Source organism: Pseudophryne corroboree, chromosome 2, assembly GCF_028390025.1.
Source record: "Pseudophryne corroboree isolate aPseCor3 chromosome 2, aPseCor3.hap2, whole genome shotgun sequence".
In the NCBI taxonomy this organism is placed as follows: domain Eukaryota; kingdom Metazoa; phylum Chordata; class Amphibia; order Anura; family Myobatrachidae; genus Pseudophryne; species Pseudophryne corroboree.
The window spans coordinates 238,426,758-238,441,361 of record NC_086445.1 but is presented as its reverse complement, the minus strand read 5'-3'; the positions used below and the strand labels follow the sequence as shown (position 1 = coordinate 238,441,361).

Here is a 14,604-nt window from a genome sequence, read left to right as displayed (position 1 = left end):
GATCCTAAAGCTTTTACTTTTGTGCCCTGTCTCCTGCGGAGCCGCTAATCCCCATGGTCCTGACGGAGTCCCCAGCATCCACTTAGGACGTCAGATAAAAAAAAAAAGAGAGAGAGAGAGTTTTCAGACTAAAAAATATTTGTATGAATTCTTGTAGCATCCAGGGTGAACCACTGTATACTATTGTATGGGTGTTTTCTGTAGTAACAAACTGTTTTCTAGCGCTTCTTTTTCTCATTTATTGTTCTGTATACTCTGGGGGTTGAGCACTGGTGCAAGAAAACATGTATCACTTGTACGGCGCGCACCCCCCTCCCCCCCAGATGGGCATGGCCACGTGTCACGAGGGACGTAGCCAATGAAAATGGGGTGTGCCAACATGATATGCTAGCCATTTCTCATTACTCTGGGAACATTGCTTTCCATTCCAAATGCATCTTACCTATATGGTGGTTTCTCACAATGGGGAACCTCTGAAGAAATGTATCCTGCCCAGTCAGACGGCGTCTTCAGTCGGTATTCACTATTCATGTAGGAAATCCCATGGTCCGGAAAGATGCCGGTTTGTGTAGGAATATAACCAAAGTCATCGTCATACAACAAAGGTTCAACCAGAGTCATGCCATCTGTGTCACCTTCTACCCCCTGCGTATTCCAGCCACACAATCATCTTACCCCCCCCGCATTTCTCAGCCACACCATCTTTTTCCCTTCTGCGTTTCTCAGCCACACCATCATCTTCCCCTGTTACTCTCAGCCACATTGTCATCTCCCGCCTGCATCTCTTAGTTACACCATCATCTCCCCCGCTATTCTCAGCCAGCCCCCTTTAAATCTGTGTCTCAGCCTGCCCCCCTTTAATTCTGTCTCCCAGCCTGTCCCCCCCTTCACTGTGTCTCTCAGCCTGCCCCTTCCCACCTTACTGTGTCTCTCAGTCTCCCCCCCACCCCTCCATCACTCTGTGTCTCTCAGCCTGCCACTGTTCACTTGCAGCCAGCCACTCTCATCTTTGATTTCTGTATGAGGCATGCAGGGCCTGAAGGGTTACTCTGTCTGGTCAGCTGCGCGTCTCAGCCTGGAAGTAGGAAGCGGGGAAGGAGTAACTTATAAGTCCTCCTCATTCCCAAAATCCTGGAGCTGCCAGCCTCCCCTGTTATCCTCTTCCCGCCGCAGCCAAGCACCTCTCCGCCATTGTGTGGTCAGAGGAATGAGCGCAGCGGCCGGGCTGCTATGTGCTGTGTATCCCAGTGGCAGTGGCAGCAGCCAGTCGCCACACAGTTGTCATGGTAACCGGGGGTAGCAGCAGGCTGGATGCAGTTTAAACTGCGCCGCCAAGTGCAGTGCTCGGCGGTGCAGTATAAACTAATAGTGGCTGCAAGGTGGTCAGTCCGGTGGTACTGCGTACCGACTTCCAATTTCTTAACGGTACACAGTACCGGCCCGTACCACTATACTTGCATCACTGGGATTGAGTTAGCCCTAATTGACAGCTGCTGAATAAACAGGTGATTAATACATATTTTAATCAGCGCCAGGTTTTTTCTTTTTTTTTGTGACTTTAGTTTAGTATCATTATACATCTAGAATCCGTGGGAGCTTGGGGATAGACTATGGGGAGCGGTTAACGTTAGGAGGATGTTGTCAGCAATGAGACATTTTGTAGTACCCCTCACTGAGTAATACTCCTATATCCAGTGCTTAAAGTGGTGCTAGAGAGGTGGTGGAACTCACCCCCCTCCCCACGGTGCCCATGTAAAAAAGGGGTGTGACCTCAAAAAGAAAGGGGCGTGGTCACACAATAGTAATAATGCCCACAGTAGTAGTACCCAAGTGGAAATTTTGAAGTGGGGTATGGAAAAGTGAAGGGTGCAATTATGTGCGCGCCGAAGGCGCGCGCACTCCTGAAAAGGGGGCATGGCCACGCAAAAGGGGGCGTGCCCTTCAGTGTAGTTTACCACACCATATACCCCTTATACACATTATGCACCACAATAGTAGGACCCCTTTCACATTATACCTCACTGTATGAGCCGAAATTCACATTTATACCACACAGTATGAGCCACATTCATATTACACCACACAGTATGAGCCAAATTCACATTACACCACACAGTAAGAGCCAAATTCACATTACACCACACGGTATGAGCCGAAATTCCCATTACACCACACAGTATGAGCCGAAATTCACATTATAGCACACGGTATGAGCCGAAATTCACATTACACCACACAGTATGAGCCGAAATTCACATTATAGCACACGGTATGAGCCGAAATTCACATTATAGAGTGACAGGGAGAGTGACAGCAGGGACATGGAAAGTGACAGCAGGGACATGGAAAGTGACAGCAAGGGAATACAGTAGGGACTAGGGAGAGAGAAAGGCAGCAGGTTAGATTACCTGTTTAGCAGCGGCGGTGGTCTGCGGTGCTGTGGATGAGTAGGCTGTGGTAGGCGTGACGTGGAGGAGGCTGTGGGCCTCGGAGATAGTGCGGAGGAGGAGGCTGTGGGTGCGCAGAGGTCCGAGGGCGGGGCGGCAGAAGAGGCTGAGGGCGGCTGCAGTGGATCTGGAACCAGGCTGGCTTTATTCCTGCCGCCGCATCGAGCTCCTGTGACCACGGCGCTAATATTTCAAAACTGCTGCGGACCGGCAGCCAATCAGCGACAGATTTGAACTAGTAGCGCCGCGGTCACAGGAGCTCGATGCAGCGGCAGGGATAATAAAGCCGGCCTGGTCCCAGATCCGCTGCAGCTGGGAGTCTGGAACCTGGGCTTCCAGTGCGGCGGCGATGGTAGGGGTGGAGCGACGGAGGGCGGACCGGGAACGCAGCTTCTTTGTCGGCCCATACAGTAATGCCACCAGCAGTAGCACCCCTTATACAATGCCCACAGTAGTAGTGCCCCTTATGCAATGCCCCCAACAGTAGTGCCCCTTATGAAGTGCCCCCTTTACAATGCCCTCATTAGCTGTGCACCCCATCAGTAATGCCCTTAATGGTAATGCCCCTGTGTAGTATTGCCCCTAGTCGTTTAGCCCCTGTAGTTTAGCCCCAGTAGTCATGCCCATACTGGTAATGCCCCTGCAGTTATGACCCCAGCAATTTACTCCCCCCCCCTTTAGTTTAGCTTCTGAGTGATAATGCCCCCAGTAGTTTTGCCCTCATGCAGTTTGCCCCATGTAGTTTATCCCCCAGTGGTAATGCCCCCTGCAGTTGTGCCCCCAGTTGTTTAGCCCCTGTAGTTTAGCCCCCATGTAGTTTGCCAAAGTTAGTTATGTCCCCAGTAGTTTGCCCCCTTGTAGTTATACCCCCAGTAGTTTAGCTCCTGTAATTATGCCCCCTTGTAGTTTAGCCCCCAGTAGTAATGCTGCCAGTAGTTTGCCCCTTTGTAGCTTGCCCCTTGTAGTTTTCCCCAGCAGTAAAGCCCCCCAGTAGTTTGCCCCCAGTACTAAAGCCCCCCAGTAGTTTGCCCCTCTGTAATTCGCCCAGTAGTAAAGCCCCCCAGTAGTTTGCCCCTCTGTAGTTTGCCCCAGTAGTAAAGCCCCCCAGTAGTTTTGCCCCTCTGTAGTTTGCCCCAGTAGTAAAGCCCCCCAGTAGTAAAAGCCCCCCAGTAACTAGCCCCCAGTAGAAACGCCGCTAGTGGTACACATATAGGAGGGAGGTGGGGGGAGGAGCACCATACTTACCAAGCCCCGCTCCCGCCGCAGTCCTCTCTCGCCGCCCGCTCCTCGGCACTATGGGAGAGACGTCATGACTCTCTCCCATAGCGCGCACTGACAGAGCCGGAAGCCGGAGCTCAGTACTGAGCTCCGGCTGCCGCTGCGGAGAGGGAGATGGGCGCCCGCTGGTAACGCGATCTCAGCGGGCGCCCGGCATCTCCCTGCAGCGCCGCCCGGGACATCGGGTTAGGTGAGCCGGGGGAGGCGGAACTGCGTTCCGTCTCCTGGTGGAACTGACGGAACGCAGTTCCGCCCCGTTCCGGCTCACTTTAACCCCTGCCTATATCCAATATCAGGGCTTTATAATTTGGCCAAAAATTAGGGGTATCAATGGACAACCCTGCCTAGTGCCGTTCTTTATACAAAAAATTTAAAAAAAGTTTTCTAATAAAAGACTGTTCACTGAGACCCTGGCTGAAGGAACCAAAATAGGGCTTGGATTCCATGAAGAAGTCACCTTCAAAGCCAAATGTAAAGTTTGCATTATAATAAGATAACTGACCTGGTCAGAGGTATTCTCTGGATGAAGAGAAAGTTCTAAGGCCAGGGTGTGCTTAGCTAGGTTTACCATACTATCCCTTTAAGCCGGGAAACTTATGAATTACACAGGTTCTGTGGCTGGCTGACTTCAAGCCTGCATTCCACCTGGTTTTAATCAGCTAGTGGACCTGTGTAATTCATAAGTGTCTCAGTTTACAGGGATAGTATGGTAATCCTATGCTTAGTGTTTATAGAATGGATGAGACTAATCACACACCAGGTTATATCGCCTGCCTGCCTACAAGGTATAAAACTCACTTAATTGTTATGGACCAAGCAAGATAGAACATTCAGCTGATATCAGTGCTTAACAGCGATATAGGTCTATACTGAGTATTGTTGGATGCATTATTTGCCTCTTTAGATATTATAATTTCTCTAACGTCCTAGTGGATGCTGGGAACTCCGTAAGGACCGTGGGGAATAGACGGGCTCTGCAGGAGACTGGGCACTCTAAAAGAAAGATTAGGTACTATCTGGTGTGCACTGGCTCCTCCCTCTATGCCCCTCCTCCAGACCTCAGTTAGAATCAGCTGGGTGCTCCTAGTGGGCTCTCCTGAGCTTGCTAGAAAGAAAGTATTTGTTAGGTTTTTTATTTTCAGTGAGATCTGCTGGCAACAGACTCACTGCTACGTGGGACTGAGGGGAGAGAAGCAAACCTACCTGCGTGCAGCTAGCTTGTGCTTCTTAAGCTACTGGACACCATTAGCTCCAGAGGGTTCGAACACAGGGCCTGACCTCGATCGTACGTTCCCGGAGCCGCGCCGCCGTCCCCCTTGCAGAGCCAGAAGACAGAAGAAGGAGATAAAATCGGCGGCAGAAGACTCCGGTCTTCATTAAGGTAGCGCACAGCACTGCAGCTGTGCGCCATTGCTCCCACTGCACACCACACACTCCGGTCACTGTAGAGTGCAGGGCGCTGGGGGGGGCGCCCTGGGCAGCAATAAGAATACCTTTTGGCAATATATACACATAATACAGTCTGGAAAACTGTATGTGTGTAAAACCCCCGCCATTTTTAGTCAGAAACAGGACAGAAGCCCACCGCTGAGGGGGCCGGGCCTCCTTCCTCAGCACACCAGCGCCATTTTCTCTTCACAGCTCCGCTGGAAGGAAGCTCCCCAGGCTCTCCCCAGCAGTATCCTGGTACACAAAGAGTGAAAAGAGAGGGGGGGGGGGGCACATAAATTTAGGCGCAAAAATTGTATATACAGCAGCTACTGGGTAAACACTGAGTTGTAGTGTAATCCCTGGGTTATATAGCGCTGGGGTGTGTGCTGGCATACTCTCTCTCTGTCTCTCCAAAGGGCCTTGTGGGGGAACTGTCCTCAAATAGAGCATCCCCTGTGTGTGTGGTGTGTCGGTACGCGTGTGTCGACATGTCTGAGGTAAAAGGCTCCTCTAAGGAGGTGATAGAGCGGATATGTGTGTGAGAGGGTGTCTCCGTCGACAACGCCGACACCTGTTTTGATATGTGTAAGTGCTAAGGTGAATTTATTACACATAAGGTTAAGGAACAGACAGGAAATCTACCCAGGTCTGTCCCTATGTCACAGAGACTTTCAGAGTCTCTCAATGCTCACTATCCATAATAACAAACACTGGTATCGACATGGAGTTTAACTCCACTGTCGACTACGATAATGCAAAGTTACTGTTAGGGTCTCCTGCCCTGTGCTGCCACGTCGTCATGGCAACCGGGAGACAAGTGCTAGCGGAGTAACCTGAGCGCAGCTGATACTCCGGTTCGGGTCTTTTGCTGTGCAGTGGTTACAGGCTCTGTGCACGGCAGGGGATCCGGTGCTGGTTTTTGTGCTCACAGTCTGTGAGGTCTGAGTGGGGCGTGGACAGCACCTGCTTTATAAGGCCTCTTCTCAGGTTAAGCAGATGCTGCTGAATCTTTGTTGGTTAGTCAGTTCCTGAAAGTTAGCCAGTACTGTGTAGCTTTGTATTTGTTGTTGCTTACTGGTACTTCACTCTGCCAATCCAGACCTAGCAGTAAGACTGGAGTCAGTCGTTTAGCTTGCTGGGGTTCTTTTACTACTCTGTGAACTTAGCAAGTTTGCGGCTGTATTCTAAGACTTGCCTGCCTAAATCCTGTCTCACTGTGCAAGGTGTCAGGTGTCAGTTTAGTGGCATTAAGCTGAACCTGTGCACTGCAAGTGAGAATTAGGATTGTGGAGACTCTCCTTGTGTCTATCATTCCATCTCTGACCAAGGAGTTTACTGCCACACCCGTTGGTAACCCTTTAGGGTTTTGCTGTTGCCCTTAGCAACAGCATTTCGGGTTCTCTGCGTATTAAAACACAACATCTTGCTTTTCCCATCTGAGCATTACTAATACTAGGGAGACACCCAGTTCCTTAGCCTCTGGGCTTCTCTGTTCACTTTGTGTGTATTTTGTTACCCTATCACCTTCTGTGTACGTAATGTCATATTCCCCAGTCTGTCTGTGAGTTCATTTGTTTTGCATACCTATCCGTTCAGACACCAGTACATTCCTGCAGGCACTGGTGTGCATAACAGTTCAAACACCAGTACATTCCTGCAGGCACTGGAGTGCATAACAGTTCTGACACCAGTACTTTCCTGCAGGCACTGGTGTGCATAACAGTTACAGCCAAGATGGCTAGAAGGTATTCAATATATGATTATTGAAATAAAAGATGATTTGCATATCACTGATGACTCATCTGTCCCTGACACGAGAGTACACATGTTTAAGGGGAAGAATGCTGAGGTAAATTTCCCTCCTCTCATGAGGAAAAAGAGCGGGAATCTCCAGACAAGAGACGGCAGCTTCCCACAAGAGAATTCTCAGGCTGTATCCTTTCCCCACTAGGGCCAGGATATGTTGAGAATCTTCCCCTGGGGTGTCCTGTTTGCACAGACGGTAGCACTTGCTATTCTCAGGAATCCTGCAGATAGCGTGCGCATTCTAGTATACTACCCAGACCGGCGATGGTGTCGGCATGGGTTTATAGCGCTGTGGCAGCGTGGACAGGTACCTTATCAGCAGAGATGAGACCCTAGTATGCAATATAAATATATTAAAGATGCTGTCTTAAGTGATAGATATATAGTTATAAAGCATGCCCAAAGAGACATGAGTATACTGGGTCCTAGAGTCAAAGCTATGTCGATCTCTGCTTGACGTGTCCTGTAGAATATGCATTGGACAGATGATGCCGACTTAAGAGGCATATAGAAGGCTGAGGATTGTGTGGAGAAGGGTTCTCGGGCCTGGTCTCCACAGCTATAGCTGGTAATTCTGCTAGTTTGCCTTATATTCCTGCACAGCCTAAGAAAGCACGACATTATTAAATGCAGCCTTTCGAATAAAGAAACAAGAAAGTCTGAGGTGCGTCCTTTCTTGTCAGAGCCGGGCAGCTAGTTCCCAGGAACAGAAGTCCTCCCCGGCCCCTACAAAAATCCACCAATGTCGCTGGGGCTCCACAGGCCGAGCTAGGCCCGGTGGGGACACGCCTTCGTAAGTTCAGCCACAAGTGGGTTCACTCCCTGTTCGATCCCTGGGCAATAGATATTGTGTCTCAGGGATACAAGCTGGACTGTGAGACGATGCCCCCTCACCCATGGCCCTGCGGGCTTCCCCCCAAGAGAGGGAGCCAGTGTTAACTGCAATTCACAAATTGTATCTTTAACAAGTGGTGGTCAAGGGTCCCCTCCTTCAACAAGAGGGTGTTATTATTAGACCATGTTGTAATCCTGAAACCAGACGTTCGGTCAGACCCATATTGAATTAAAAATCCCTGAACATATACCTGAGAAGGTTCAAGTTCAAGATGGAATCGCTAAGATCGGTCAGTGCAAGCCTAAAAAGGGGGAGACTTTATTGTGAATCGGGACATAAGGGATGCATACCTTCAGGTCCCCATTTATCCACCTCATTAGGCGTACCTCAGAATTGCGGTACGGGATTGTCATTACCAATTTCAGATGTTGCCGTTTGGTCTCTCCACGGCCCCGAGAATATTCACCATGGTAATGGCGGATATGATTGTGCTCCTGCGGAAGCAAGGTGTCACTATTATAACGTACTTGGACGATCTCCTCATAAAAGCGAGATCAAGAGAGCAGTTGCTGAACAGCGTATCACTTTCTCTGGAAGTGTAACGGCAACACGGCTGGATTCTATATATTCCAAAGTCGCAGTTGGTTCCTACAGCTCATCTGCCTCTCCTAGGCACGATCCTAGACACAGACCAGAAAAGGGTTTATCTCCCGATAGAGAGAGCTCAGGAGCTCATGACACTGGTCAGGAATCTATTAAAACCAAAACAGGTGTCAGTGCATCACTGCACTCGAGTCCTGGGAAGGAAGGTGGCATCATACGAGGCCATTCCATTAGGCAGGTTCCATGCGAGGACTTTCCAATGGGACTTACTGGACAAGTGGTCCGGATCACCTCTTCAGAGGCATCGGTTAATCACCCTATCCCCCAGGGCCAGGGTGTCTCTCCTGTGGTGGCTGCAGAGGGCTCACCTTCTCGAGGGCCGCAGATTCGGAATTCAGGACTAGATCCTGGTGACCACGGATGCAAGCCTCCGAGGGTGGGGGGCAGTTACACAGGGAAGAAATTTCCAAGGTCTGTGGTCAAGTCAACAGACTTGCCTTCACACCAATATCCTGGAACTAAGGGCCATATACAACGCCCTAAGTCAAGCGGAGATCCTGCTTCGCGACCAACCAGTTCTGATCCAGTCAGACCGCAGGGGTTCATGTAAACCGCCAAGGCGGCACAAGGAGCAGGGTGGCGAGAGTAAAAGCCACCAGAATTCTTCGCTGGGCGGAGAATCAAGTAAGCGCACTGTCAGCAGTGTTCATTCCGGGAGTGGACAGCTGGGAAGCAGACTTCCTCGGCAGGCACGACATCCACCCGGGAAAGTGGGGACTTCATCAGGAAGTCGTCACGCACTTTGCAAATTGATGGGAACTGCCTAAGGTGGACTAGATGGCGTCCCACCTCAATAAAAAGCTAAAAAAAAAGGTTTTACGCCGGGTCAAGGGACCCTCAGGTGATAGCTGTGGTCGCACTAGTAACACCGTGGGTGTTTCAGTCGGTCTCTGTATTCCCTCCTCTTCCTCTCATACCCAAGGGCTGAGAATTGTAATAAAAGGAGGAGTGTAAACAATATTCTTTGCTCCGAATTGGCCAAGAAGGACTCGGTACCCGGAGCTGCAGGAAATGCTCTCAGAGGACTCAGAGCTTCTGCCTCTCAGACAGGACATGTTGCAACAGGGGCCCTGTCTGTTCCAAAATTTACAGCGACTGCATTTGACGGCATGGCGGTCGAACGCCGGATCCTAGCGGAAAAGGGCATTCCGGATGCAGTTATTCCTACGCTGATAAAGGCTAGGAAAGACGTGACAGCAAGACTTTTTCACTGTATATGGCGAAAATAGGTTGCTTGGTGTGCGGCCGGGAAGGCCCTACAGAGGAATTCCAGCGCGGTCGATTCCTTCACTTCCTACAGTCAGGAGTGACTATGGGCCTAAAATTAGGATCCATAAAGGTCAAGATTTCAGCCCTATACATTTTCTCTAAAAATGAACTGGCTTCACTGCCTGAAGTTCAGACGTTGTTCCGGGGGTGCTGCATATTCAGCCTCCTTTTGTGCCACCGGTGGCACCTTGGGATCTTAACGTTGTGTTGGATTTCCTGAAATCCCACTGGTTTGAGCCACTTAAGACCATGGAGCTAAAATATCTCACGTGGAAAGTGGTCATGCTATTGGCCTTAGCTTCGGCTAGGCGTGTGTCAGTATTGGCGGTTTTGTCATGTAAAAACCCTTATCTGATCTTCCATATGGACAGGGCAGAATTGAGGACTCGTCCCCAATTTCTCCCTAAGGTGGTATCAGCGTTTCATTTGAACCAACCTATTGTGGTGCCTGCGGCTACTCGGGACTTGGAGGACTCCAAGTTACTAGATGTAGTAAGGGCTTTGAAAATCTATGTAGCCAGGACGGCTGGAGTCAGGAAAGCTGACTCGCTGTTTATCCTGCATGCACCCAACAAGCTGGGTGCTCCTGCTTCAAAGCAAACTATTGCGCGCTGGATCTGTAACACGATTCAGCAAGCTCATTCTGCGGCAGGATTGCCGCATCCTAAATCAGTAAAAGCCCATTCCACAAGGAAGGTGGGCTCTTCTTGGGCGGCTGCCCGAGGGGTCTCGGCTTTACAGCTTTGCCGAGCTGCTACTTGGACGGGTTCAAACACATTTGCTAAGTTCTACAAGTTTGATACCCTGGCTGAGGAGGACCTTGCCTTTGCTCATTCGGTGCTGCAGAGTCATCCGCACTCTCCCGCCCGTTTGGGAGCTTTGGTATAATCCCCATGGTCCTTACGGAGTTCCCAGCATCCACTAGGACGTCAGAGAAAATAAGAATTTACTCACCGGTAATTCTATTTCTCGTAGTCCGTAGTGGATGCTGGGCGCCCGTCCCAAGTGCGGACTCTCTGCAATACATGTATATAGTTATTGCTTAACTAAAGGGTTATTGTTTTGAGCCATCTGTTACTGAGGCTCAGTTATTGTTCATGCTGTTAACTGGGTATGGTTATCACGAGTTGTACGGTGTGATTGGTGTGGCTGGTATGAGTCTTACCCTGGATTCCAAATCCTTTCCTTGTTGTGTCAGCTCTTCCGGGCACAGCTTCCTTAACTGAGGTCTGGAGGAGGGGCATAGAGGGAGGAGCCAGTGCACACCAGATAGTACCTAATCTTTCTTTTAGAGTGCCCAGTCTCCTGCGGAGCCCGTCTATTCCCCATGGTCCTTACGGAGTTCCCAGCATCCACTACGGACTACGAGAAATAGAATTACCGGTGAGTAAATTCTTATTTATTGCTGCAAGAGCCTCTTTGGAGGAAAAACCCTACACACCACACTGTTGAACACCTCAGCAATATATGGGAAATATGGGGGGTCATTCAGAGTTGTTCGCTCGCTAGCTGATTTTAGCAGCATTGCACACGCTAGGCCGCCGCCCTCTGGGAGTGTATCTTAGCATAGCAGAATTGCAAACGAAAGATTAGCAGAATTGCGAATAGAAAATTCTTAGCAGTTTCTGAGTAGCTCGAGACTTACTCCTACACTGCGATCAGCTGAGCCCATTTCGTTCCTGGTTTGACATCACAAACACGCCCTACGTTCGGCCAGCCACTCCCCCGTTTCTCCAGACACTCTCGCGTTTTTCCTTGACACGCCTGCGTTTTTTAGCCAACGCTGGGAAAACGCTAAGTTGCCGCCCAGAAACGCCCCTTTCCTGTCAATCATTTACCGAACACCAGTACGACTGAAAAGCGCCACAGACGCTACAGCAAAACAGCTAAGTTTATAGTAAAATAACTAAGCGCAAGCGCTCTGCGTACCATGCGCAGTTAGCGACTAATCGCAGTATAACGAAAATCAGCAACGAGCTAACAACTCGGAATGACCCCCATGATTTTTAACATTTATAGTAGGTGGCTGTGAAACCATGTCAGCTGGGGGCTTTGTGTGATTCAGGGCCTTTTATTGTGTCAGGCATCTTTTGCACCTCTTTCTTGGCCCCCATTAACTAAGGGCAGTACACACGCGAAGAGATGTGTGCTGAGCGATCTGTCACAGACCGCTCAGCACACATTTCTCCCCCCGCTTAGCACAGCGCGAAGTGTGCTGAGTGAGGGGACGGACGGGTGGGCCGCTCATTTCACCCAGCGACTGAAATGAGCGATGTGCTAGATTGTATCTGCATGCAGGCCAATCTAGCACCGGCAATAGCAACGCACGGGGCCGTGCATCGCTATCACTGTGGGGCGTAGGGGCATACACACAGAGAGATCAGTGCTTAAAATCTAAGCCATCTAGTCAGATGGCTTAGATTTTAAGCACGGATCTCTCCATGTGTACCCCCCTTAAAGAGCAAAAGATGACATCTTTGGGAGGTGATACTGGGACAAACAATTCTGAATGGAGTCTACCGAGCTATGGATTCTGTAAGATAATATAATTTAGCATAGTACTTTTGATACTCCCCTGTAATTTGAATGGGATCATGGATGGACATTCTTGAGTGAGATTTGATCTGACCACCCAAAGTCTGTTGTGCTGGAAAGACACTCAAGTAAATCATATCTAATCTATGTAATCATTAACACACACACACACACACACACACACACACACACACACACACACACACACACACACATCATGAACATGCCATTCTATCACTAACTTTTTATATATTTAACTACAACTTTATTATTTACCCCTCCATTAATTGCTGTCCATTTTTAAGGAACATACAGCATTCTATTTGTTGCATGAATGGGAGACAGTGGAATACCACCTGACCTTGCACAAGCCATCCAGACCGCGAAATAGCGGGAAAGTCCCCAGAAATATGGTAATATTGGAGGATATATAGTTAAGTATAAGCAAAAGATCATTAAATGAGATTCTGCTTTACCGATTATCAAAGTGAAGCAGGATACTTATCATGGGAATGTATTACAGGTTGAGTGTCCCATATCCAAAAATTCCGAAATACGGACTTTTCTGAGTGAGAGTGAGATATTGAAACCTTTGTTTTCTGATGGCTCAATGTACACAAACTTTGTTTAATACACAAAGTTATTAAAAATATTGTATTAAATGACCTTCAGGCTGTGTGTAAAAGGTGTATATGAAACATTAATGAATTGTGTGAATGTAGACACACTTTGTTTAATGCACAAAGTTATAAAAAGTATTGGCTAAAATGACCTTCAGGCTGTGTGTATAAGGTGTATATGTAACATAAATGCATTCTGTGCTTATATTTAGGTCCCATCACCATGATATCTCATTATGGTATGCAATTATTCCAAACTACGGAAAAATCCGATATCCAAAATACTTCTGGTCCCAAGCATTTTGGATAAGGGATACTCAACCTGTATTAAAACATTTACTGAAGAGGGAGTGTTAACTAATCTTTTCGTTAATTCAAGTCAGCCCTTGCGCCTACTGTGACTTGCACATGCAGGCGTTATCACGTCTCCCACCCAGAAGCACCAGTGTGAGTGCGCAAGCAGAGACCTGCGGGTTGTGATTGGGACATCTATAGATTCTGACTCAGGGACGTCGGATAGTGAGTGGTGCCAGGACTTACATAAGTGTTTGCTGGCTACAAGGCAGAACAGTAAGTGAATGTAGCTTTAGTAAGTTTTGATGCATTCTAATGTATACTGGGGGTAATTCCAAGTTGATCGCAGCAGGATTTTTGATAGCAATTGGGCAAAACCATGTGCACTGCAGGGGAGGCAGATATAACATGTGCAGAAAGAGTTAGATTTGGGTGGGTTATTTTATTTCTGTGCAGAGTAAATACTGGCTGCTTTATTTTTACACTGCAATTTAGATTGCAGATTGAACTCACCACACCCAAATCTAACTCTATCTGCACATGTTATATCTGCCTCCCCTGCAGTGCACATGGTTTTGCCCAATTGCTAACAAAAATCCTGCTGCGATCAACTTGGAATTACCCCCACTGTTGCCAATATTATCAAGGGGCTAGCAGTATTTTACTTAGAACTTAGTTATGCACTTCAACACATTTAGGGAAGCGGTAATTGTAGTACACACCATTTCCTTTGGGTGTAGTATGCCGGCGGCTGGGCTCCCGGCGACCAGCATATCTGTGCCGGAAGGGCGACCGCCGGCATACCGACAGCGTGGCGAGCGCAAATGAGCCCCTTGCGGGCTCGCTGCACTCGCCACGCTGCGGGCATGGTGCGCTATTTATTCTCCCTCCAGGGGGGTCGTGGACCTCCACGAGGGAGAAAAACTGTCGGTATTCCGGCTGTTGGATTCCGGCGCCGGTATACTGTGCGCCAGGATCCCAACAGTCTGCAACCTGAAGACCACCCATTTCCTTTACCTGGACTTACACATTAACCCCATTGATATATTTCCCCCACTGCACCTAAATGTTGCAATTCCAACCAACTGTTAATATATCTTCGGTGTCAAAATCTTCATAGGTCTTAAAGCAACTTGTCTCTTAGGGCCTAATTCATGTCTGAACGCACATGCCTACGCAGCTGCCACTTTTAAGGCTACGGACCTGCTAAGCATAGCAAGTGAAGCTTCCGCCCAGAACAAAATATAGATACCCACCAGAGCTATCGCAAAGCCCTCAGTAACTGAGCACACATATGCAGCATCGACGACTTCTCAAGTGATTCTATGGTCACGCAGACTGGCTGCAGCAGTAGAGACACTGACACCATATTTCTCTGCATGAAGACAAATACACGCCCTGAAAACGTCTGTGACACACCTGCGTT

General features: G+C 48.8%; 1 protein-coding gene across 2 annotated transcripts in view; it reads right to left on the bottom strand.

The window, feature by feature from the left end:
* Positions 1 to 14,604, bottom strand: part of BAZ2A (bromodomain adjacent to zinc finger domain 2A) — a 441,771-nt gene that overhangs the window by 387,654 nt on the left and 39,513 nt on the right. The window contains exon 1 of one of the 2 annotated variants that reach the window (XM_063952545.1): positions 443 to 565. The exons of the other annotated variant lie outside the window; for it this stretch is intronic. The gene's annotated coding sequence lies outside the window, so the exon portion shown is untranslated. Of the gene's footprint in view, positions 1 to 442; positions 566 to 14,604 lie in introns of those variants that run through there. 2 annotated transcript variants of the gene reach the window in all.